Source organism: Lagopus leucura, unplaced genomic scaffold (assembly GCF_019238085.1).
Source record: "Lagopus leucura isolate 7727_CA_CO unplaced genomic scaffold, USGS_WTPT01 Super-Scaffold_774, whole genome shotgun sequence".
NCBI lineage: Eukaryota > Metazoa > Chordata > Aves > Galliformes > Phasianidae > Lagopus > Lagopus leucura.
The window spans coordinates 5476222-5502679 of NW_024962258.1; the positions used below are offsets into that span (position 1 = coordinate 5476222).

Below are 26458 nucleotides of genomic sequence, written 5' to 3' on the forward strand. Positions count from 1 at the left end.
ATGAAGGATTTCAGCTTTGCTGCTATTTGGCTGTCTTTCACTTCAGTTTTTCCAAGGAACCATGATAATGCAGTGACAAAATGGTATTCATTATATCAAGGGGGATTTATGTTAGTAAATTCCTTTTGGTTATAAACAAAATCAAAATGGATTTAATCCTTAGGTCAGAGACTAAAGTTTTCCCTATACTGATCATAGTTTTGATGCTTGCAAAACAAATAATAGGTTAAGTTATTCTTTTCATTCTTCTTGTATTGTGCCACTGTACAGTAGGTTAGAAAAGAGCAGGAATGTTCTTTTTCCCATACCAGAGAATGTAGCTGTAATTTGCTTAGAGTTGTATATGAGACAGTCTCCTTTACAGCCATGCTTGGTAATTTTAGGCCAGCTTTTTGGGTGATGTCCCTGCTGAGCATGGAGCTGAGCAGTGCCAGGAGGACCACGGACACTAAGAGAGACATTTGTGCTGCTGCCTCAGGAGTCAGTACATACATCTGTTGCAGGCCAACGGAGGAAGCAGTGGCATGGTCCCAGGACTTTGTGCATAAGTTGTTGGTCATACTTATTTCTGGTCACTGCCTGTATCTCAGCCTAAGAGCTGTAGGAGATGCAGAGCAAGGCCCAGCAAGTGTCCTGTGCGTGGTCCTGCACAGCTGCATAGGATGGGCCTCTGCAAGGGAGTTCGGAGAGAGAGCACCTTCAAATTAAACATCTGAGCCACTGAATCATTTACATTCATTTTAAGTGGACTGTTCTAGCAATCAGCCTGTGGCCGCGTAGAGCTCTGATAACTGCTCCCTTGAAATGTTGGCTGTTACTTGTTGCACATCTAGTCCAACCCCAGTAACAAATTAGCATCTAGTCCTACATTTCCAAGAAGCAATCCAGTTACATTTTACAGCTTCATAACTTATAGATAAATGCTTCCCCTTGTGCCTGTGGATTAGGGCACGCTTTAGTTGCGTAACACGCGTTTTCAAATGTGCCAGAAGATACCATGCATGTATCTGACACCCTGACACACCTGCTCCTACAGCTCCTACAGTCACATTTGTGTGACTGCCCCTGGACCACAGCCCTGGCTACAGGGAGAGTTTCAGTTAGAGCTGGACAAGCATGTTAGGACACACCAGCTAATGGAGTAACACATTGGTCAGTAATGGAAGTGCACAGAGTCAGGGGATGAAATCACAAGCTTTGTACATACTTCTAACAGCTGAAAAGCAATAAACGCCAATGTGTGCAAGCTTTATTTTCTGCTTTCAAGAGGAAAAAAAAAAAAAAAATCTCAAACAAAACCTTCAGACCAGCACACCAAAAAAAAAAAAAAAAATAAAAAAAATAAAAATCCTCTCAAAAGCTAGGCTGCATTGGTTTTAATTAATTTGAATTGCCAAGTAGGATGCCAGCTTCTATCTGAATGATGTTTTTCAGTTTAATTTTTTGAGTGTTATACTGAAGAAGAATTGATTGTTGCTAGTTAATAGCCGTGACATTTCCAACCAAACATAGCTTTTGTTATTTATTTGCTAATTTTTTTGAATAAATTTTGTGAAAGCTTACAGGGATATTTGAGTAATTTATGTAGCTAGCACTTTATTGGCTTCTTATGTTCCGTGGCTTATTTTTCTGGAAAATTGTGAGTTGTTTTATGTGTGTGGTTTGGTTTTTTTTCCCTTGATAAGATTATATTTTGTTTTGTAATTGATGCTGGGCTGCTGTTGAATTGAAATTTAATATAATTAAATCTAGTTTAAAAGCTTCTTAAAGCACTCCTGGAAGTAAGCATGTTGATATGTCAGTGTGCTAAAAATATAACAGCTTAGAGAAGTAAGGAAAATGAAAACAAAACTTACTTGCAAATTTGTTCTCCATACATAGCATTTGTAGAATTTGTAGATTTAGAAGTTGCATACAGTTCACCTTATTTTTCCAATCTATAACAATTAGCCCATCTTCTCCTACAGTCTCATCATTTTGAGCAAGTAGCTCATTATCCTGAAGGGTTAAACTACTCTCTTTCCACTTTAAGGAGGGGAAAAAAGACTACAGCTTTTGAAAGAACACCCTAAACAATTTTGACTTCATTTGCTTAGTGAAGAATTTCCTCCAGAGGCTTCACTGATGCCAAACTTCAGGATTAATATGTACCATATCAGATTTTTAACTTTAAAAATATATTATAATCCAGCAATGATGATGGATGTGAGCTTAGTGATCTTATGCTTTAAAAGAGTGGAAAGTTGAATTTCCAGTCTCAACTGTGTTGTTGTGAGTCTCTTCCTGAGTCTCATGAGACATCTTCCAGGTGAATCAATCTGTCTGTGTGCTGCATATATAAGCTGTATATATATATGCTGTATAGACAGACAAAAAAGGGACCTTAATTTTTTTAGCCTTGGTGTTACCCACCTTGCTAATTTTTATCATGGCTGTTTTATAACTTAAATGGATGTGTGCAGTACAGTCTGCTTCTGCTTGAGCAGGTGCTTGGCAGAAATGTAAATGAAATCTCTGATGGATATTCTGGTGCTTTCAGAATTCTCTAAACCAGTTAATTCTGAATAACCATGATGTGAATTAAAATGCAGACTGCTCCTTTATCACACTTCAGAGCTTGAGTTCTGCATGACTTCAGCTGCTTACATCGAGAGTATGTTCATGATTGCAATGAGATTTTTTTTTTCTGCTGAGAACTTCAGGGACTATTGTTAAGAATATAAGATATGTTTTGGAAGATGCAAGGATTATCAGAAAGGAAGATCCGAATGAAGTTCAAATTTGTTGCAGAGAATGAAGTGTCCCAGAAAACAGTTGGACAAATTCATGAGGGATGAATCCATCAGATTTTGTTAGACATATTAGACAACTGTTCACATGTCACTTGTAACTCAGAGATTGGTAGACTATTGATTGCTGTGAGTTGACAGGGCATGGAAAAAAAAAAAAAAAGGAAAAATTACTTGCTGTTCTTCTACGATCATTCCTGACAGATCAGTATTGACCAGCAGCGAAACAACATGTAGGTTTAGACAAGCTATCCATCTAAGCTTGAATATCTGTTAGGTAACAAGTTTCCAGAGTGCCCTTACTAGAAGTACTGGTGTCTAACAACAGCAAAATAAACAGAAACATCAAATTTTTGTTTAATTTCTCCATTTGCACTGTTGTGTGAAACTAACCCATTTCATAGCTGACAGGTTTGTAATCTGGATGTTGAATGTGTATCAACAGTAGCTATGTTAATATTTGCAAGCCTACTCAGACTTCATAACTTTTGCAAGCAGGAAAGGTAGGCCAAAGAATTTTTGTATTTTAGTACATATAAGGCAACTGTGTGCAAAAATAGAGAATGACAAAAACATACTGAAAGGTTGCTTTCTTCAATGGAGCATTGCAAGGCTTTTTCATGACACTTGAAAAATAAGTCTACCTAGCCCTGGAGGCTTTTCTCTCCTAGTGTGTATGTGTGGTTTTTTAGAGCACATATTCAGATGTTTTTGTTTTGGTTTGTTTTATTTTGTCTGTTAGGATTGCTGGACTTTATAAAATTATTTATCTGCTTGCAGAACAAAGAAATGGTGTAATGACATGAACAGTTTGGAGGGGCAGAATATGATGTTTGGTGTCATTTGTATTAGATGTTGACCAGCTACCTTTTCAAATAGATACAGTGAGGTACGATGAAAAGACAAGATAGTGAAATATTTTTTGAATTTTATTTTTTATTATTTTATATTTTTATTATTTTTGAAATTGAATTAGAAGTTGAAGCTCCTAGAGAGTTCTTAGTGAGTCATTTTACTTAAAAAAAAAAAAAAAAGAAGTCCTTTGTGTAGATGAAGCATGTGTCTGAATCCCTGATAGCTGAGCTTGGAGGAGTATAATGGCTTTCTGTACAAGATAGCATTCAGTTCTTCGTAGCTTATTTTCCAAATTGTGACATATTAGATGGAATTTTTCCAGTACAACATGTTGTACTACTGTGTTGTACTACTTTCTTGGAAATCCATTTCCATTACAGAACAGAAGAGCCTTTAAAAACAAATAAAATTTAAAACAAAAAAAAAATCAGAATTCAGAAATGCTGGAAATTTCTAGCCATGAATGTGGTGCCTTCTGCTTGTTTGTTGGCAGATGATTTTTTTAACCTCCATCTTATGACTGTGTGTACCATATTTGCACCAGAGCTGAAATTGAGATGTTTGTGAACCTGTTTCTGTCCTTCCAGTTGAGACTAAACAGTGTGGGAGTCCTTTTCTTTGCTGCTGATTGCAGCCTGGACAAGAGCAAGTGGGATCTAGGTAGTGACAGGATCTGAAGGCTGTGGAGATGCCTTGACCAAAGGTTTTAGGGGAGCAGCTGGAAAAGGAGCAGTAAGATGGGATGAAATATGTGGTTATGCATTTTGGTTTTAAAAAACAAGGAGGAAGAATAGAGTCAGAAGGAATTACAGCATCCCTCCGAGAGAGGTACAACAAATTAACACAGAATTGCTGCACTGTATAAGTTGATGTAATTTGATTACTGAGTGATACTCCTAAAAAAAGCAGAATTTGGTTTTCCAGAGAAACATTCAGCTATGCTGATAATATGTTTATCTTTTATTTTCTCAGGATCTTTGCCTCCTTGTTTACCATAATATGCCCATTTGTGATTAAGGAATTTGAGATTCTCTAGGAAAGCTTCTCTCCCTGTCAACAGCTAGTGACACGGAGACATGATATTTCCAGACCTGGGGGAACAGTGTGGTATAATTAGTATCTCTATTACCATATGCAGGACTGAGATAAAATCTGTGTGCTCTAAATCTTTTATTTTCCCTCCAAGTAACCTGTGTATTATCCTTATAACGTAAACTGTTCAGGGAAAAAAATGTTACAAACAATTTTATTTATTTTTATTTATTTTATTTATTTTTATGGTATTGCTGCTAGTGACCTTACTCTGCAGGTATAGGAGGAAAAGGCAAAAGTAAAATGCTGAACATGAATATGGTTCCTTCTTGGAAACAACACTGTGAAAACAATGCTCACTCCCTGGAGCAAGATCAAAAATGACAGGAAAAGAGGAAGTTATTTCATGGCCCGTCAAAAATAAATCAAGTTTTTCATTTTTGTCCTGGCAGGTCACCCCCAATTATTTGTAAGTTATGGTGGTAAACACTTCATCGGCTGGAAGGGGATTGGGGTTTTAGAAAGCTTGTATGGGGTAATGAAGTGCTACCTAATTCTGGCTTCTCCGTACTAAGACCAATTTTAATTGTATTCAGAGTTTCCCATTTTAGGAGACAACCTGTACCGAGAGAGAACTTTCCCTTGAAATTATTTCCTAGAGGTGGCTTGATCCCATAACTTCAAGAAAGCAAGCTTTCAGACTTGGCCCTCTTTCAAACAAATGTTTGCAAGGTCAGTTTTAAAATAAGCAGTGCCTCAGTGGTTATCTTTACTTTATGGCTAGATTGAACAGGCAGTAAAAACATAAAACACGGTAAAATTGAGTTGTATTTGAAATTTTTGTTCCAGTAATTCACTGCATCCATTCTTCATAAAAGTAGGAGACTGGAAATAGTTTATAACAAATGCCTAATCTAGACCACTGTTTCATATCCTGATTAAAGGCTGCTTGAGGCAGACAACAGTAGCAAAAATTACTGCTGGGCTCTTCTCCAGACTAGGATGGATTTCTGTGCAAATTAGTGATGGGTTTACTAGTCTTTTGAGAGATTCCATAAAGCAATAGAAGGAAGGCAACAAGCCTGTGAAGCGTAGAGGTTAATGTCTAGAGTTGTACCTCTGTACTTTTTGGTCAATGTTTTTGATTTTGTAATGATGAAAAAAGTAACAATAAATTAAAACAAAGAAAGAACACTACTCATTGTATCTGAAGTAAGTTCCTATACAGTTTACAGTAGCAGTCTTCGATTTTTCAACCTTACTGAAATTTTCAAGAGAAGATGCATTTTGAGAAAATCCATTCACTGATCTAGTTACAAATAGGGAAAAACAAATGGCTTGAAATTTCAGGTAGCTTTTGCTTTACAAAAGTAACTTAGATTTAGGTGCCTCAAGAGCTCAGACATCTAAGTCTTCAGAAGCATTAGTATTAAGGTAGCTTGGGATACACTGCTGTTAAGAGGATGAAATCTGAAAAGGAATTGTGAGGAGCACTATGTACTGTTAATACATATAAAATTGTGATTTTTATTCTTTAGAAAATCCTTACAAAAGCAAATTAATCATTATATATGATATCACTTCAGAAAGATCCCTTTTTATCCACACGCTGTAGAGGTTATCCTCAGAACAGGAGGTGATTTCCTCTTTTCGGCTTCTAAGATTAATTAGCTTATTTGACTCCAAGTAGTGCTTTGGCCTTTCTGCTTTATGTAGGTTTTTTTATAGTATTAAAAGCCAGACTGACACATGCTAGCAGAATTTTATTGACACTTTGCTATGTAATTTCATCAGTTGCACTTCATCTCCTGATATTCTAAGTACCAAGATTACCAGTAAAGCTGTGGCACTGTGCTTATGAGTGTAAAAGTATTTCTGCATTAACCTAATTTCCTGAAGATTTATGGCTGCTGTAAATGTTTTCCATGGGTGACTTCTTGTTGAGCTGCTCCTTGAACAAGCAGGAAAAGCTGGTCACCAGAGCAAAGCACATAGCTGCGAATACCTTAAGGAAAATGGTGCTGGCTTTTACATATGCACTATAAAGATACAGAAATATGAACTTCAATACTTTTGCATGAAAACCTAAATAGAATTTGAGTAATGTTTGAAATGAAAAAGCTAACAGTAAGGATTGTGTTCTTCTGTGTTTCAGTACTATCTTAAATAACAAAGTTGAATGCTGAAGAATGTTGCAAAAGTCTGTTTGTCATGTACAGTAATTTCATTTTTAATGGAGATTTTTAGAGTGCACGCCGATGAAATTTATGAAAGTAAATACAAATCTCCTTGTCATTACTGCGTTTGATTTCAAGGATTATGTAAGTGTTGGGATGTTCATCTTACTTGAAGTCTGAGTGAATCTGTTCACTTGCCCTAGGTGTGCTTAGTATTAATATGTATTAGTCTTTGTAGAAATGTTTGTGGTTGCTGTCAGTAAAACCTTTTATTCTCACTGGAATTGTTTGCTTATCCAGCAATACTGCATCCTCAGCTGAGGACAGCCTTCGATGAAATGCTGGATACCTGATTCCAACTTCACACAGGGATGCATGGAGAGGCATGCCACTGACAATTCAGATCCCAGAGACAGCACCAAATGGGAATGTCACAGGCATCCTCACAGACATGAGTGTAACTTGAAAACATGCCACGTGAGCCTGTGCAGGATATGTCCTATGCCAACTACTGTTAGGTGGCAGCCATGCCAGCAGCCTCTCCTGTCCAGAGGCAGCAGCCATAAACTAGTGCGGCGGGGCCTGTGGGTTGCCTGTCCACCAGAGGCAGACAGCAGAGAAGGAGCTCCTCATCTCCACGCTCATGGGGAAAGACACTACATGGGGGGAGGGATTGGTTATTTCTTGGATGTTTGCCTAGGGGCATGGGAGATGAGGGCACCAACTGGTCGAGGTAGTTACTGGGGGGAAGGGCACTTCTCTGGGGTTACAGGGCCAACCAGTCCAGTTTGTGCTTAGATTTCTCCACATTTTCTCCTAATGCATCTGCGAGATGGCAGTCAGCAGTACAACTGGAAGGCATGTTTAATGTGTATGAAATAAACATAGGCCTAGACTTCACTACAAACTTGTGGTTGTCTCATTTTTATCAACTTTCTTGATGCTTACTGGGCAGTCAGTCTGTTTACTGTATAGCAGCTGAGAGGGTTCTTTTCTTGCAGACTTCACCACACCTTCTGATGCCCACAATACTTAAGTCTTCAGTGAGTGTATGAAATTGAGGACTGCATCCCCTGGCTGGACTTTACAGTGAGGAGAAGGGACTGGCAGGCTTTGTAATGGAGCCAGCTGGGGTTGGGGTGAGGAAGAGGAGATCTGAGGGCAGAAAGCAGTTGAGCAGGATCACGGATTTCTTGGCAAGCAAAGGAGGCATTTTATGTTTTTGTTTTTCCTCTAGTGTCTTCAGATTTTTTTCTTGAAGAGGATGTCATCCAGATTGATGAACATCCTCTTGAAGAGGATGTCTTATGCTCAGAAGCTGCTAAAATTACCAGTGAAGTGCCACACCACACAACTGAAAAATATTAGCTATTCCCAGCATGTAACAACTTTCTTTCCACTGATCAGCTAGAGAAGTTAAGAGTGGATGCAGACCTCTGGGAAACCCATGGAGTTTTTTGGAGCTTACAAAAGGAAAAGTGGAGAAAAAGAGGGGAGAAAGACAGTCCTAATATGCATTGCTTACAGCTAACGCAGCTAAAACCTCCAAGCAAAGATGCAGCTTATTCCTTATTCACAGTGAGATTTCTGTGTCTAGGAATAATTTGAGAAGGGCTGTAGCACAGTTGACATACAACCATCTCTTCCATTCCCCAAATTAGAATATGTTGTGATTCGCATACATCATTTCTTGAAGTCATCTCTAACATTTTTCTTTGTAATTCTGAAATATTCTGTTTGCTTTTTAAAAACTCGGTTTGAAAGGCTCTTGAATTAGGAGGGCATCTAGAAGAAAAGAAAAGTAGTACGTTGTAAACAGGATTATTGTTGACTAGCAAGTAACAGGAATCTACAGGAATGTTTTATTTTGATTGCTTTTTGTTTTTTTTTTTTTTGGTTGTGTCTTTTTTGTTTTGGTTTTGGTGTTTGTTTTTTGTTTTTTGTTTTTTGTTTGTTTATTTTTTTGTTTTAGTTTCCTTTGTGACAAGACTCTTGGATCACAGGGAATTTAACCTCTTGATTATCTTTGTTGAACCTTCAGAGGTGAGCTGGACATCTGTGGTTGTATCATGAGAACACATCCTCCGCTCAACTCACAGGTTTTATCAAAGGAATAATTGATTCAGATTTCAGTTGTTCCCATGCATTTGCTACTTGGTGAACTCCAGCCTGCAAATCTGCTAGCATTCACTACAAAACTCTCTTGAATCATGCAAGTTAATGAAGCTCAGCAGTGGCATCCTACATAAAGTTCATTTTAGTAGTGTAAGTGGCATATTCAAATGATTCCTGGGAAGCAAATGTAATGAGTGTATCAGTTGGTATCATTCATTTAAGCAAAGTTATGCTTTCCATAGCTCAGAAATGAGTGAACTTAAAGCACTGAACTCCCACCTCTTTTCCTTGGACTAGCATTGTGTGAGCTTCATCTTGACAGGCGTGAAGCAAGGCATTCAGACTTGATGTAGATTCTTTCTTATAACAGTCCACAAGTTAGGTAGAATTTGATGATTCTCTTTGCTGATTAGTTTAATGTGTGGGTTTAGAAGGAAAGCAATCCCCTTCCTGTGGTAGCTAGGGAGCGTAGCTCTTTTTCTCACTTATTACAAAATAACTGATAATTTTTCCTGGATTCAAGGCAGTGTCAGGAAGAGTGTCTCACTTTGATTTGAAAAAGGGACTGAAGTAGAATTTAACTGGGGGAAAGCTGAAGTTTCTCATTAAATGTCTTAGATTTAGTGTATATGTTTTATACATAGATATATGTGCATGTATACATATACAAGGATAAGCCATCACTTGAAGGGCCTTACTCAATACCCTGTCTTGATACTGGCAATGCTGAAGGTGTGGCTGCTGTGAAGTTTTCTGAATGGCTGTTGTCTCTTGGAGGTCTTCCAACATAATTTCAGGCTATAGTCACTGAGGCATTAGAAGTTGTGAGTCTGAGTAAACCTGCTTTCACAAATTGCCCTATTACTCCCACAGTGGGGAGACTGCTTTCAATTGTGGCAAAATTCAGCTCGAATGCTGCATAGGAAGAAGGCAACTATGAGGCATTAGGCCTAATAGTTGCATCTCCTGAACACCACAGCAAGGAAGTACATTTGGCAAGGTGCTATGCACAGTGGCTTGCATAACTTTGCTCTCTCACTTACTGAGGGGTCTTACCGGCATTATTTCCCCACTTTCAGTTTGTGTATTGGGCTTATGTGTCAAGTTTTTAATAGTGGGGGAAATGTATTATGAGAAAAGCTGAGGAGCTGCCCCACTTCAGATAAGAGCCAGCTCCAAAAAGGACCTGCTGCTGGCCAGAGCTGAGCCAATGAGCGACGCTAGTGTTGCCTCTGAGAGCATATATAAGAAAGGGGAAAAACTGTTGCAAAACAGCAGCTGGAAGAGAGGAGTGAAACAGCCCAGCGGCCGCCAAGGTCAGTGCAGAAGGAGTGCAGGAGCTCCAGCTGCTGAAGCCAAAGTTCTCAACAGTCCATGGAGAGGACCACGGAGGAGAAGGCTGTCCCCCAGCAGCCCGTGGAGGGTACTGTAGGGGAGCTGGCTGTCCCCCAGCAGCCTATGGAGGGCACCATGGGGGAGCAGGCTGTTCCTCCACAGCCCATGGAGGGGACTGTGGGGGAGAAGGCTGTTCCTCCACAGCCCATGGAGGGCACCGTGGGGGAGCAGACTGTTCCTCTGCAGCCCATGGAGGGAACTGTGGGGGAGCAGGGTGTTCCTCCACAGCCCATGGAGGGGACTGTGGGGGAGCACACTGTTCTTCTGCAGCCCATGGAGGAGACTGTGGCGGAGCAGGCTGTTCCTCTGCAGCCCATGGAGGGGACTGTGGGGGAGCAGGCTGTTCTTCTGCAGCTCAGGAAGGACCACAGCGGAGCAGATCTCCACACTGCAGCCCATGAAGGAACGCACAGTAGAACAGGTGAGTTGGTGGGAGCTGCTGCTAACTGGGGGGGGGGCACACTGGAGCAGTCTTCTACTGAAGGTCTGCACCACAAGTGCCATGTTGGAGCAGTTCTTGAAGAACAGTAGTGTGTGGAGAGCACTCAAAGATCAGGAAGGGTAGCATCCTGTGGCTGTGGGGACCTGATGCTAGAGCAAGGGTGGAGTAATGGTGAAGGTTCAGCAGAGACAAAGCATTATGAACCAAATGCAGTCCCCATCCTCTGTGCTGTTTGGAAGCAGAAGGAAGAAGAGAATAGATGGGGGTAGGAGATGTTTTTAGTTTGCTTTTAATTCTACTGCTCTAGTCTGTTATTAGAAATAGGCAATAAATTACATTAATCTCCCTAACCTGAGTCAGTTTTGCTCATAACAGTAAGTGATGGGCGATCTCCCAGTCCTTATCTCAACCATGAGCCCTTGTCCATCATATTTTCTGCCCCTGTCCTTTTGAAGGAGTGAGAGAGCAATGTGGTGCAGCTGATCTAGCCCTGGGTGTAAAATTACCACTGTCTGTTTCGTAGTAGAGACAATATTTCAAGCAGAATTAAAGTCTTCCTTTTAGTGGCATTAGGATCTGCTACCCACAGGCGTTGTGTTGGTCTGATGTACAGGCTAAGATTTGGGGTTATGAAGGTAGTTCAGCAGAGTTCTATCTGTTCACTGCAATCGAGGCACTGTACATTGGTTCGTGTATTCTTTCTGTCCTCCAGCATCATTTTCTGTTAAATCACAGTCACAACTATTTGGTGGTGCAGAGTAGAAAGCTGCTGAGGTTATCTTTCGGACTCAGGCTCAGTTGGCCTTTGTTACACAGGAATGAAATGTGATTCACCTTCCTTCAGGGTTTCTCAGTGTAAGGAGAAGATGTCTGTTTCTCAGAAACGAAATAGTTCAAAAGCTTAACTGAATTATTAAAAGCTACCTTTTTACCTTTTTAACACAAAAACAAAAACAAAAACAAAAAATCTGTAACTTAACATCATAGATTGCACTGTTGTGAAGCAGAGCCTCTAGCTGATGATCTCTGTGTCAACTTCCTGGCTTTGCTGCTTCTGCTAGTCCCATCTTCAGGACTGCACTACCACTGCCATCTTCAGGACTGCCTGTACATGACTGTACATGACATCAGCCAGATAACAGGTGCAAGGCAGTCAGAACATCTGTAAACTCTTGAGAGCTAGGAAATCATCATATAAAAATATCTTTCTATTCTGCTTTAGGGTTTTAATAAATAATTGACCAGGAGTAGGTGCAAAGACTGTGGAATACTATGTTCAAGAAGAAAAAGGGGAGGGGGGAAGGTGGAAAGTAGCAAAAGATATCATTGCTGTATCCACTACTAACTGCATATGGTGGTCTGTGGCTCCGTTTACAGAGCAGCTGAGTATGATTAAAAAAAAGTATAGATACCTTTCTTCCTTAGTAATGTGTACTTGCATGAAATGTCATTGTGACAACATAAAGAGCAGAGGGCTGCCAAGGCTCCCTACAGGTTTGTATTTACCAGTGAAAGCAGTACTGTTGCAGCTGTGTTGCTGCTGCTGTCATGCATTACAGCTAGAGCAAAGCCAACTTCTAATTTGCCGCTGTGTGTGTGATCACAGTTCTTGAAAATTACATCTGTACAAGAATAGCACATGCTGCTTTCCTTGTGTAATGTAAGGTCCATGTTTATGGCTGATGCACTGCAACATGTTGCCCAAGGAGGTTGTGGATGCCCATCCCTGGAGGCATTCAAGGCCAGGCTGGATGTGACTCTGGGCAATCTGGTCTGGTGGTTGACAGCCCTGCATATAGCAGGGCGGTTGAAACAGGATGATTGTGTGATTCTTTTCAACCCAGGCTGTTCTGATTCTATGATTCTGTGACTGCAGTTAGATAGAAGCTAAGTTTTCATATAGATAACATTCTGGCAACTGTTTTTGTTATCCACATGCATAGATGTTGCAAACAGGATTACAGGATTTGTCATTCCATTGGCAGAATGGAACTGTTCTCATTATCTGCTGCCTATAGTTTTATCTTAGACTAATCAAGAGGTCTTATTTTAATTTAACTCAGCATCTGAGACTATGGACAGGAAGCCTCCAAGCCTTACCTTTTTATTTTTAACACTCCTTGTGGGTTTTTTGTTGGTGAGTTCTTGTTTGTTTGTTTTTTGTTTGTTTTTTGAGTTTGATACTGAGCTTGAATTAATTCCAAATCTCAATAATGTACATGGAACATTCCTAGGGAAAATACCTGTGCTTTGCAAAGGTCTAAATCAAATGGGAAGTTAGATTAGCATGTTTTGCACAGTTTAAAACTTGTCTTTCTTAACATCACACCCTGAAACTTGAAGTTGATAATAACTTCTTTGTTCTCTCTTCTTACAGCAATACACAGAAACTCTTCTGGAACTCTTGTGACCTCTGTAGGCCAGAAGTCTGTAGAGGCTTCATTCCATAGTGATGAGTCAGAAGTTTTTTTTTAATTATTATTTTTCTTAATTGGCCACTCTCTCTGAAGAAGTTAGCCGGCCATCTAATTTGCCAGCAGCTCCTTACTTTAACACATCTTAATCAGTCATTATATCTGCATTGATAGAAGTTTTGATGAGATCTTGAGCAAGCCTGTTGTAATTTGACAACAGAACTCTTCATCTTGGACTCTTAGCTGATAAATTTGCAGAGTTGAATTAATGCCTTTTTTTATCCAAAATTATCAGTTGGAAATTAAATGATTTTTTTTTCCCTGTGAAAATAACTAGTTTAGTTTTCATGTTTGCCTTAATGTGTTTTGCATTTGGTTCTATTGCAGTCAGAAAATGTCCTCTGTCTAAATACCACTGATCTTTTCCTCTCTATGTTTTGGTTTATTGCTTCTTTCTCTCTTTAGTGCATTATTTCCTATATATATTTGATGTCTTTCAGATGACTTGGCTTCTCAGAATGTATGTTCTTGTTTTCAGTACATCATGATCTCCAGCAAAAACAAAAGGCATTATGTCTATTGAGAAGGTTTAATGGTGCTGCAGTTGTTACATGTAATTATTTGTAGTTTGACTATACCACAGTAGAGGAGTAAACTGTTCTGTGTTGCTGCACACTGTTAGCCTCTGCTGGAAAGTATGTGGAAGGCTGTTGTAGCATGCTGTCTTTTTCTTTCTAAATGTGTTACTGGTATTTGTTTCTTGAACAACAGTGGTAAATGAATGCACAACCTGAATGCATCCATAGGAAGTTTGCTGATGGCACTAATCTGAGTGGTGCTGCTGACTCTCTGGAAGGAGGAGAGGTCTTGCAGGGAGGTGTAGATACCTTGGGGCACTGACAATCAGCAGTGGCACAAAGTTCAGCAAAGGAAAGTGTTGCATTCTGCATGTGGGACAGAACAGTGCCGAACACAGGCACAGGTGGGGACAAGTGACTGGAGAGCAGCTCAGCAGGAGGGCACGTGGGAGTGCTGGTGACAGCAGCTCAGCACGAGACAGAGCTGTATCTGGGCAGCCAAGGGGCAAACCGTATGTTGGGGTACATCAAACAGCACAGCTGGCTGATCAAAAGAGGTGATTCTCCTCCTATGTTCTGCATTGACGTGGCTCATCTTGAATATTATGTGCAGGTTTTGGCTCAACAATATAAAAAGGTATTTAGGTCCTTGAAAACATGCAGAGACAGGCAGCAAAGCTGGTGACAGGGCAGAAGGAATCTTGTGAGGAATACTCGGGGCATTGGGCTGCCAGGTCTGGAGAAGAGGCCAAGGGCTGACCTCTCTGCTCCCTGCAGCTCAATGAGAAGAAGGTGCCGGGCTCTGCTGATGGGAGCTGATGTCAGAATGGAAATGGCACAGAGCAGTGCCAGGCTCAGATGGGACATTAGGAAACGTTTACTGTGAGGGTGGTTAAACACTGAAATAGGCTTCCAAGGGAAGTGGTTCAAACTCCATGGCTTTCAGTATTTAAGAACTGTTTGGATAATGATCTCATTAATACAGTTCAGCTTTTGGTTAGCCCTGAAGTGGTCAAGCAGTTGGATTCAGTGTTCTCTGTTAAGTCTCTTCCAACTGAATTACACTACTTCTAAATAAGTTGCTGGGGAGCTTTTTGTTGCTATTGTTTGATTGATTTGACTTCAAGAATATTGCACTTGAATCTCTTAATTTGCAAGTTCCAAGTGATTTGTGGAAATAGGGGATACAAAATGATCAAAGCTTGTATTTTCATTTTTAAAATAAAATCTATGTGCGTATACTAGAATTTTACATAAAATATATTTTTAGTATTTTAATCTGCCAGCCTGCCTGATTTCCAGTGTTGCTGAGCCTTCTTTTGGAAACACTTCTCACATTGCTAATTGTTTGTGCTTGCATACCTAGTTACATAATTTCAGTCTTGCGGTAACTTCAGCATTACCACCTTGTCATTCCGCTGTTCCTCAAACTCAAAGATTTTTTTTTAACTGAGATATTTTAACACGGACTTTACTATGGTTGGAGAATATTCTGTCAAAGATCATGCATATTTCTGCAGGTTTTTGTTTGCTTGTTTGTTTGTTCTCATTTTGTTGCTGTTGTTGTTGTTTTTCTGTTTTTGTTTGTTTGTTTGTTTTAGTAATAAGTTACAAAGATTTGGAAACAGTTTTGCCCATAAGTTGCATTTTCTGTAATTCTGTCTTCGGTAATTGTGGACAGTTACTTGGAAACATTATTCTTAGCTTTTTCAACTGTTCCTGTTGCCTGGTGCTTACTGGTGTCAGAAATTACCTCCCTAGGTGCTGGCTGCAATGTTAAAACTGAATGGGGGGTTGCGGAAAACCATAATAAACACAATATATGCTTAAAGGATTTGGTTTTCCTGATACTGAATTTGAACTTTTTTTAATAAGTAGGATCAGTGCTTAATGTCAGGTTTTCCTTTCAGAACATGAAGTGATGGACTCTAAAAGTCAGTCCTGGGTTGGTGGAGGGGGTAAGAATCAGTAGTTGTGACAGGCTGGCTGCAGGAGCATTGCTTCACTTTCTGCAACTGCATCATGGTATTAGGGACCCAGAGGAACGTGCTGCTGCTGCTGTCCTGTCTGCTGTAGAGCAGTTTTTAACACAGCGATGCCAAAACTATTATTCAGATTTCTATATTATTTGCTATATTTTTAATAACACTTGAGTTTTCAGCATCTGAAAGCACATCTACATGCAAAAATTCAGTGATAGGTTTTCTTAATGAGACTCTTCTTTTTCATTCTAACCTGCTAGACCAAAATAATACCTATAGAAAGCATGAATCTATATTCAGTGCAAAGTCTGCCTGGGAGCACAAATGCAGTTTGCAGTAGGCTGTGACTGCTGAGTTGGGCTTTTAGTTTGGTACTAAGAGATGCCAAAAAGAAGACTGCAGCATCTGGTGCCATTTTTGTTATCTTTTATTTTAGCAATGCATTATTTGTACTAACTGTAATTAATTAGTAATTTAAATTGAAATTTTTGAGGGTTCTTGTTTGTTTTTTTTTTTTTTTTTTCAAAAGGATATGGTATCCTCCTGGACAACATGCTTGGTCACATAAAGAATGAGCATGTGATCCGAGACAGCCAGCACGGCTTCACCAAAGGAAGGTCATGCCTAACTAATCTTGTGGCCTTCTATGATGGAGTGACGGCATTGGTGGACGAAGGGAAGGCGACCGATGTCATTTACCTGGACCTGAGCAAGGCCTTTGACATGGTCCCCCACCACATCCTCATCTCCAAATTGGAGGGAAGTGGATTTGATGGGTGGACGACCCGATGGATAAGCAATTGGTTGAAAGGCTGCAGACAGAGGGTGGTGGTCAATGGCTCTATGTCCAGGTGGAGGCCGGTAACAAGTGGTGTCCCCCAAGGGTCTGTCTTGGGACCGGTGCTCTTTAACATCTTTATTAATGACATCGATGAGGGAATTGAGTGCACCCTCAGCAAGTTTGCTGACGACACCAAGCTGAGTGGTGTGGTTGATACGGTGGAAGGAAGGGATGCCATTCAGAGGGACCTCGACAGGCTGGAGGGCTGGGCTCGGGTGAACCTGATGAGGTTCAACACGGCAAAGTGCAAGGTTTTGCATTTGGGCCGGAAGAACCCCAGGCACCTGTACAGGCTGGGAGGAGTGGTCCTTGAGAGCAGCTCGGCAGAGAAGGACCTGAGGGTCCTGATGGACGAGAGACTGAATATGAGCCAGCAGTGCGCTCTGGCAGCTCGAAAGGCAAATGGGATCCTGGGCTCCATCAGGAGAGGGGTGGCCAGCAGGGACAGGGAGGTGATTGTCCCTCTCTACTCGGCTCTTGTGAGGCCCCATCTGGAATACTGTGTCCAGGTGTGGAGCCCTCAGTACAAGAAAGACATTGAGATTTTGGAAAGGGTCCAGAGGAGGGCGACTAAGATGATCAGGGGGCTGGAGCACCTCCCCTATGAGGACAGGCTGAGGGAGTTGGGCTTGTTCAGCCTGGAGAAGAGAAGGCTGCGGGGTGACCTCATTGCAGCCTATCAATACCTGAAGGGAACCTACACCCAGGAGGGGAGTAAACTCTTCCAAAGGGCTGACAATAGCAGGACTAGGGGAAATGGATCCAAGTTGAAGGAGGGAAGATTTAGGTTGGATGTTAGGGGGAAGTTCTTTACTAGGAGAGTGGTTAGGCCCTGGAACGGGCTGCCCAGGGAGGTTGTGGATGCCCCGTCCTTGGACGTGTTTAAGGCCAGGTTGGACGGGGTCCTGGGCAACCTGATCTGAATGTGTATGTTTGGTGGCCCTGCTAAGCAGGGGGGTTGGAACTACATGATCCTTGGGGTCCCTTCCAACCCGGGTGATTCTGTGATTCTGTGATTCTGTATGTTCATGCATTGTTCTGGTACTTTTTTTTTTTTCCTTTGGGAGCAGAACTGTGGAATTAATAAAGATATGAATGAAATCTCCTATTTTGAAGCAGTATTCTGTCCTGTAAATACCAGGGAAACTTGGTGACAGGGGAGAGTCTCATGCTGTCGAGAATATACAGTTTCCACAACTTGTAACTGTCTTGAGACAGAGGAAATAACCAAACAATGTGCTTACAAGAACTCTGTCCATTTGCAGCTCTAAGTGTGTGGTTTTAGCTAATTTCAGAAATAACAAGATTCTACAAAACCTCTGCAAAGTATTTATCAATTGAAGCTTCTAGATCTAATTTGTGAAGGTGGAAGGAAGCTGTAGGTATGCACTCAGTATAACAGTGTTGATCCTTGTGTTCTGTTTTGAAAATGAAACTAAATTTACTGCCTTCTGGGTTGGAGAGCCAGAGACAAAGGCCATGTAGCCTTTGGGATCTTCCCAGAGTGCCTCTTTTAAGAAATTTCTGTAGCTTATGAATTGTAATACGTGAACACTCAACTTCTGTAAGATACCATTATGCACTCTTACACATTAGAAGCTGTCAACAGTTGTCTGGTTTGAAAAAAATGCAGATATGGAAACAAGGTAGTCATAGATGCATCATATGCTGTAATAGTGCTTTTCAGGGAAAAAAAAAAAGGGAGCGCACTATTCTTTTGAATAAAGTTGAGGTAGATTTGAGTTCTCTTGTGCATTACATTTGGCTCAACTGGAAACTTTTTGCTTCAGTAAAGTAGCATCTAAGTGAATGAGAAAGCTTCTAAGTGAGCTGTCTCATTGTCTCTGCCCAGCTAGCATGTGCAAGGTTTTCTATCAAAACCTTAACACCATTTGCTGTTTTATGAAACTTGTAACCTTTGGGACAGTATTTACATGTAGCCATGACATGAATTGTTTCCCACTATCTGTGCTAAAGCTGACTAGTCTGCAAGTGGGGTGATTCAAGCCTAAAACGATGTGAATTGGCTCGAGGTCATGATGAGTAACATCCAGAAGCTACGTGTGCATAGGCCACAGTGTGCTCTTGCTGGCTGGTAGGATGCTGCCTGTGGAGCGTTTCCTCAAGCGCATCTGTTCTTGCTGCTGTGGAGCAGAAAGAAACTAATTTTCCTGCTTTTCCCATTTTATACATCCTATTTTAAAAGTCAGGGGGGGAAAAAAGCAAAAAAGTTTTAACACTGAGGCAGTGATGACAATAAGGAGTGAATGATTCTGTTCCTTCCCCAATTACAAAGTGATTTTGGAGGCTTTCTCTGACTGGCCATGCCTAGTGGCAGACTGCCTGATTCTGTAAATAAGCATCTTCTTTGAAGGATCTGACTGCTGTCCATCCCATAAGCTGCAAAGATTTATGAAAAAAATGATGCATGGAATTCCTTATCTATCTTACAGAACTGGATTAATCATATTTCAGAATTGTAACAGAAGGCCACTTGGAAACCCATGGAGAAAATTTCTACGTTTATTCTGTGAGGAACATAATGAAATAGTGTACCTTTACAGTAAGGTTGTTGGTTGTTGTTGTTTTCTTTCTCCATGCATTTTACTTTATTTCTGCTTTGTTTCACCCAGTATTTGTGGGAAGTACAAAATCAAGAGTAGTGGTTACCCACTCCTCTGCTTTCTGAGCAGGGAAAAGCACGTTTGGGAATCTGTGTTGATACAGTCTAGCTTCAGGTTGTCTCTCTGCTTGGATAGAAGTCTCAGGACTGGGATGAGTCTTTGCAGAAGTGTGCTGTACCATGCAGAGAACGTGGCATAATGAAACTGATGAAAAACCTTAAGCAGGCAGGAATTCCACTACAGATAAGATGGATAAGAGCAATGCTTTTCTGTTTTAATACTGGAATTTTCAATCTGCTTTTATTTTTAGTAGAGAGAAACTGCTGTTCTGTGGCTAACCAGGGTGCTGAACATTTTCTTCAATAAAGGATACAGAGCAAGACTACAGCACCTTAACATGTAGCTTCTCTCCATGTGTGCTTATGGTATTATACAATCCAAAGCATATGTTTGCTTTGGATTGATGAACTAGCTCAAATTTTGTTCTGTTTAAATGTTTGGGAAAAAATCTGTGAAGTTATTGCTGGCACACTGTACAAAAAGCATCTCTGATGCTTATTCCAGCATCAGAATTAAATGCATGACTTGTCAGACTTGGCAACTAAACCCCTCTTCTGCGTGAAGGGAAAAAAAAAATCTGGCTGGTAGATTTGTCCATATTTTTATCATTGCGTTATCATTTTAACAAGTTTTTTACCCACCTTCTTTTGCAGGTAGCATCGCCAGTTCCTTTCAGTGCCAGTCAATCCATCAAGATCACATTTGCAACGATGATGGCGACAAGGTGAGGCGTACATAAATTTCTCCTTCAAAAGATCCACGTTTGTCTTTTTTATGTATTGCTTTTACTATATAAAGTCTTCGCTATGCCAGCATAGTGCTCATTTTTAAGAATTGCTTTGAATTGTCGTGTTAAAAATACACTTGATTCAGGACAATCTTTTAGTAAGTGAACGGATGGTATTTCTCTTTTTGCTTGGTATTCTGAGCACCGCTGCCATATGATGCTCTGGGTCGATAAAGCAGTGCTGCTGTAACTGCGAGGTAAGCTAGGATGTTACTGCAGCTGCTCTGACTTCATCAGTTTGGAAGGTTGGTGGACTTTTTGCAAGGCTTTTATTTTCCTGCTCTTTGCAAGCGGCTTACTTGATACTGAGCTGATTTTTTTTTTTTTGCTTTAATTGCCTGGAAAAGGGCACATGTTTGCCCAGTTTTAAACGATACTCTTTAGAAATCGGAATTAGGTCTGGAGGTCAGAGCCTTCGTAAGAGCAAAACCCCCTTGCGTTGTGAAATCAGAGTAAGGTTAATTTCATAGCACTGCAGCTAATCGGAAGGAGGCGCGGCTCGCGGGGCCGAGGGCTCGCGGCCGCCGTCCCAGACGATGAGGGGCGGGGCCTCGCGCTGCTCCCCGGACCGCCCGCGGAGGAGGCTGGGAACGGAGCGGGCCGCGGACCAGGAACGCAAGCCACGCCCCCGGCCGCTCACCGTTTGTTTCCGGCCGCGGCGGTGACGTCCTCGGGCCGGCCCGCCAGCCGCCGCCGGGTGCAGACAAAGGGCGTCTCGCGCGCTGCTGGGTGCGAGGTGGGGCCGGCTGCTCTCGGCCCGCCCTCGCCGGAGCGCGACGTCACCGGCGCCCGGAGGCGGCGCGGGGCCGCGGGGCCCGCAGGGGTGGAAGATGGCGGGCGGTGGCGGCAGCGGGCCGCGGAGGGCGGCGGGCCGGGCGCGGGAGGGTCGCGGGCAGCAGCCGGAGCTCGCCCTGTGATGGGCGGAGGGCGCCGGGCCGCCATTCCCGGAAGCGACCGTGCGGGCAGGCGGCGCAGGCGCAGGCCCGGGCCGGGCGGCGGCGGCGGCGGCAGCGGCGCGACCCGCAGCCGACACGACAGGAGGCGGCGACGGATCCTCGCCGGGCACCGCGGGGCGCGCCGAGGAGGCGGGGGCGCGGCCCCGCGGGGCCCCGCGGCCGCAGGTACTGGCGGGGAGCGGCGGTTGGCCGTGCTCGGGTCGTGGGCCGTGCCGGTTCGGCGGGCGAGGGCCGGTTGGCCGCGGCCGCACTTGGGTCGGGTCGGGACGAAGCGACGGCGGCTCCTGTGTACCTGCGGGACGCCGCACTGTCACGAGCCGAGAAGGGACGGCTGTCCGGGAAGAGACCGCTGCACAGGCGTGTGGCTTGGGGCTCTGCCTTCCGGATTTTCTGTTCGTACCGAGTCCTATTTCCCGTTCGTGGACCAGGTAGATGTTTGTCGCTTCCTTAAGAAGTGTGTTTTGAAACTAGTTGTGCGTTGAGGTATTTTCTGGAGGCGTTGGCTTTCAATTGCGACTCTTTGTAGTCACGTAGTTACTACTTATGCAGACGTTCATTGACGTGAAGCCTTACGAAAGTGGCTGTGGGAGTACACACTCTTGGTGTGTTGTTTGACCATTTGGTGAGGCACCCAGAGTGCTAAGGCAGCCCTGGTCACCAGGAGCCCACCTTGTCCTGGCGTTACTGCCTGACCTGCAGCATTGCTTAGATGCTTGTTCCTAATCACCCATCTGCTAGAACAACAGCTCTGCTTCCAGTTGCTAAATAATGGCATTTACCCTCATCTCAGGGACTTTGCTGTTTGCTGGCCCAGCAGATCCCATTGTTTCTTGAAATATATACACCTTTTTTTTCCCTCTCTTTGGCAAGGTGTTGTAGCTTGGGCATTGGAGACTTGCTGTCCTGAAATGGAGGAAGCTCCATTTGGCTGGGCAGTTAGAAAAGAGGGTGCACAGTCAGAGAATTGAGTGTGAGACAGCGTGGGTGAGGTAATATGCTCGCTGTAGTGAGAAGATGGTAATGTTATCTTCCACAATCACCAAACCCATGGAAAAGAAAATATGCATGTATAGTATTACATATGAAGGTTTCCCTGAGCTTGTTACCAGCAAACAGAACATGCAAAGAACAGTAATTGCAAGAAAAGTAGTGTATGCATTGAAGGGGTTCATATGTTAGGGATCTCAAGATTTTCTTATTTGAACCTTAGCTAAAGCCTATCTATATATATTTTTTCAATATGATTTGCTCTGACTATAGGAGATAATGTGATTTAAAGTGACACTGTTTCCCAAGTCAAATTACTCTTTTGCTCTTCAAAGAAAGTCTAAGAAATTATTTCTGTACTCAAGGGTAGCGCGACTTTTGCAGTTACGAAGACAAGTGAGTTCTTCAGGACTACTACTGAAAAGCAAGTTGAAACTTAAACTATAGTCTCGTTGCTTTTCAGAACAGCCTTGATAACAGTGTGGGCTAAACTGCTCGTGAACTGCATGGGAATTTGTATGGAGTAAGTTTTAGATTCCTAAAGGTTTTGTCGTTTAATCTTTCTGAAGAGGTCTTCCTCTTTCCCAGGAGAAATCTGAAAGGTAGGAGTAAGAATATAGATGGAGTATGAAATTCATTTCTTCCTGTTTCAAGTTGAGGCACTGATACTTGAAACATCCGGTGAGGTGGAGACTTGACTTGGAATTGATCTTCTTTTACTGAGCTCTTGTGAAAGATCATGAAAACTTCCTTTGCTTTTTGGTGCCCTCTACTGATTTCCGTTTGTCAAAATGTCTAAAGCCAAGTCGTTTTTCTTCAACAGCAGTAAAATTCTAACAGCAGCTATTTAAAAATGGTGGGAGAGAAGAAGGAAATCTCTGTTGCACCTTAATGACGCCTTTTGCTGATTGCTGTCCAACCAGTTTGCCTGGATTGCATTGCAGCTATTCCTCACTTGATAGAAAAATAGTTACACAGAACTGCTTCACCAGAGTTCTTCTGTTGGCTTTCCATCTTTAAAAGGGCTGGTGATACTCACCTTCTCTTCTCAGGAAAATGAGAAGCTTTTCAGCATTTCTGTCCTGAGAGCTTTTTACCTCTTAGATCATTTGCAGTAGTACTGTCTTTTGCATTTATCATAACAACTTTATAACTGAAAATAAATTAAAAAATAAGAAAACCAACAGAACTGTGCTTCACGTAGGCACTGTGACAATTATGTATTTTGTCTGCTGATTGTCTCAAGAGCCTTTTCATCTTCAGAGTCTTATCCCTGAAATCTCCTGACATCTCTGGCCTAGGCAGACTTGACAGTAGCCCAAACTCAGCCGTGTCCTCCCTCCAGAGCCTTGTGTCTGTCACCTCAGCTCAGTTCATTTTTGTAGGACTTGTTTTTTCTTTCATGTTGTCATAAGTCATTGTATGAGCTGGGGTGAGAGCATTCATAGTGCACCTTCTGATATCGCTGAGCAGATGCTCTGCCTGGCGGTCTTCATCAGTGCTTTAGGAAATGGTCTTTCCAGAAGAATGAAGAAAGATTAAGGTTTTCTTCCTTACTCAAGTTATTTCCTTTCAGTCCTGCTAAGAACTCTTCTGTTTCTAGGATTTGAAATATAAAATAATTCTTTCCTAAATCCAGAGAAAGAAGACAAGAAAGAGTTTTCTTGTGAGCTCGTTCTTTCTTTTTCCTATGCCCTTTGCTGTAACCATGAAAATAGCGATTGTCATGGGTTGTGTTTCTTGGTTGCTACTAAAATTTTCATCTCAAGGTCTAGTTACATAATAGCTTTCTCAACTTTTGACAGACCTTTTTGAAGAGCAGAGCCGAATTATGTACCATTTAAAAAAATCTGGGTGTGCCAGGGTTAAGTGATGTAAACCAGACACATACTCACAAGGATACTTTTGTATAGTAACTTTTGGACCTCTGCTCTGAAGTATTATTTGATTTGCTTTTTCCTGCTTTCACAGGACAATGCTACTGAAAGCCTTGTGCATAACATTCAGTGAAGATCATTTCCCACTTTACTTTGTGCTGCCTCAGATTCACAGAATGACTGAGGCTGGAAGGTGTCTGTGGAGGCTGTCTGGGCCAACCCCTTCGGAGCTACCCAGAGCAGGTTGCTCAGGATCATATCCACGTGGACTGAAAATCTCAGAGAAAGGGACTCCATAGCCTCTCTGGGTAACATGTGCCAGTGCTCTGTCACCTGCACAGCAAAGGTCTTCCAGGTGTTGAGGGAACTTCCTGTGTGCCAGTTTATGTCCATTGCTTTTTGTCTTGGCACTGGACACCACTGAAAAGAGCCTTCTTTGCATTCTACCTTCATATGTTTGTACATGTTGATGAGAGCTCCCTGAGCCTTCTCCTCTACAGGCTGAACAGTCCTAGCTCTCTCAGCCTCTCCTTGTAGGAGGGATGCTCCTGTCCCTTCATTATCTAAGTGACTTTTCAGTGGACTCTGTTTTGTACTGGGGAGCTCAGAACTGGAAACAGGGTAACACGTACACGCTCTCTTAAGACTTCTGAACCTTAAGAGCTGCCTGACTGGGCTTCCTTTCAGCCACCTGATTTGTTTGAGCCAGCTCTCAGGCTTGGGGAAAGTCTGTTCTTCTTTTCCAAGTTTTCATTAGGCCAAATTCACATTACAGTAACGTTTCTTCATCAGGAAATTGTCTTGTGTGTATTCTGCTAGCCACGCATTCAAGTTGTCTGTAGGTCACAAATCTAAAACTGAATTTGGGCTAGAAAAAAAATTGTGACATTTAAAATAATTACTGGTAAGGAAACTTGTCACTGGAGTCTAAGCAGGATTTAAAAGTCTTGTGATGCATTATTTGGAACAGTTGTCTTGAATGTTGGGGATCTAAGGTTTTAATTTGGTGTCTGAGGATGCAAAGTGTGGACATCACTATTCAAATGTTTATTTTCTCACTGCATGCCCACTGTACATCCACTTCACTGCCGTGTTCCCAACCAGCAAACATAATTGGTTTTTTAGTTCCTTCCTGTGGTGTCATGGTGCCTGATCCAGGTATTTTATTATTCATGAGAACAGGTAAGATGTTGATATGGAAGGTGGTGGGTTGAAGCAGAAGTTCTACATCCTGCTTAACACTGCAGGGGCTGTGCAAAAAGTGTTTTGACATCTAACTGTTCTAGCACACAGTTTTCAGCCACCCCCTTCTCCCCCATGGAAAAAAAAACAACAAAACAGAGCTCTGCTAACCAGCACAACCAAGCCACCAAAATTCCCCAATTTTGCCCAAAACACCAAAATGGGCAAACTCAGTTATGCTGGCTCAATATACTTATTGATGGTGCTTATTCTGCCTACTAATATTTGTCTAGAGAGCTTTTGCCTCTAAATGTGTGTCATTTCAGTGTGACTGTGCTGGCAGATCTGTATGTAGACAGACCTTTCGTGATGCAGCCCTGTGTCCAACTGAATTTTTTACTTTGTCTTGGAAAAAAAAAGCAGCAATTAGGCTTGGAAGTAATCTTCTGTTTTTGATTTTTTTTTTTTTTTTTTTTTTTTTTTTTGCAATTCTTAGAACATTATTCTTAAATTTATTTCATATACTTGTTTTTTTTTGTAGTACTTCCTTTCTAGATTTATTATGGTCTAGAATATTGAGGGTATGTTTAGAGGAAATCTCAGTCTTTATGTATAAAGCCCGTGAGCTTTTTTGTTTGTTGTCTTAAAAGTTGATACAATCACTTTTTTCTCCCAGTATTTTTTCGCACACTTAATTTCAGATATTCTTGTTTAGGGCAAAGGGTGAGGAGGTGTTGGTTTGTCCCTTTTTCATCAATAGTCTTTATCTCATTCTTCCTCAGCTGTAGTGTCTGACATCCTTACAATTTCTCTGTGTGCAGTTAATGGAAGTTTGGTTTATGTATGTGGAAGGAGAGAGTGCATATTCCTGTGAGTGTGTCTGGTCAAGGAGCATTTCAGTGTCTAGAGGAAATACTAAGAAAAGCAGGAAACTGTAAGGGGAATCTCCAGGATGCCAAACCTGGCCAACAAATGGGAAGGGGAATGGTAATGAAACTAAAACTGGTCCATCACTAATAGAGAAAAGTATGTGGGAATGCTTATTGCAGTGAGATTATGTGATCAAGTACTTTATCAAATGGCATGATAAGGAAGAACAAGAAGCAACAAACGAAACTGTACACAGAGATTCAAATCTGCCAGCCAAACTAGGGACTAGAGAAGGTCTAAAACCAGCCCTGGTGAACCACACTGACTATGAAGAAACTGCAGGCAGATAAGGACTTTGCAGCTGATAGGGATGCAAACCCGAGACCATGGCTGGAGGACCTGTGGAGCTGTGCACTGGGAAGGGTAACGGGGTGGGCAGAAAAAGGGTACAAAGGAGTCGGTCTTGTGCATCCACAGCCGGTCGGTTTGCTTATC

At 42.0% G+C, this 26458-nt stretch overlaps 1 protein-coding gene across 3 annotated transcripts in view; it reads left to right on the top strand.

Annotated features, from left to right (window-relative positions):
* RNF38 (ring finger protein 38) overlaps nucleotides 1-26458 on the top strand; it is an 82950-nt gene that overhangs the window by 32502 nt on the left and 23990 nt on the right. Inside the window, exons 1-2 of one of the 3 annotated variants that reach the window (XM_042864910.1) lie at nucleotides 10705-10784; nucleotides 19958-20028. The gene's annotated coding sequence lies outside the window, so the exon portion shown is untranslated. Of the gene's footprint in view, nucleotides 1-10704; nucleotides 10785-19957; nucleotides 20029-21185; nucleotides 21213-26458 lie in introns of those variants that run through there. The other 2 variants (XM_042864911.1, XM_042864912.1) reach the window with 2 other exon arrangements.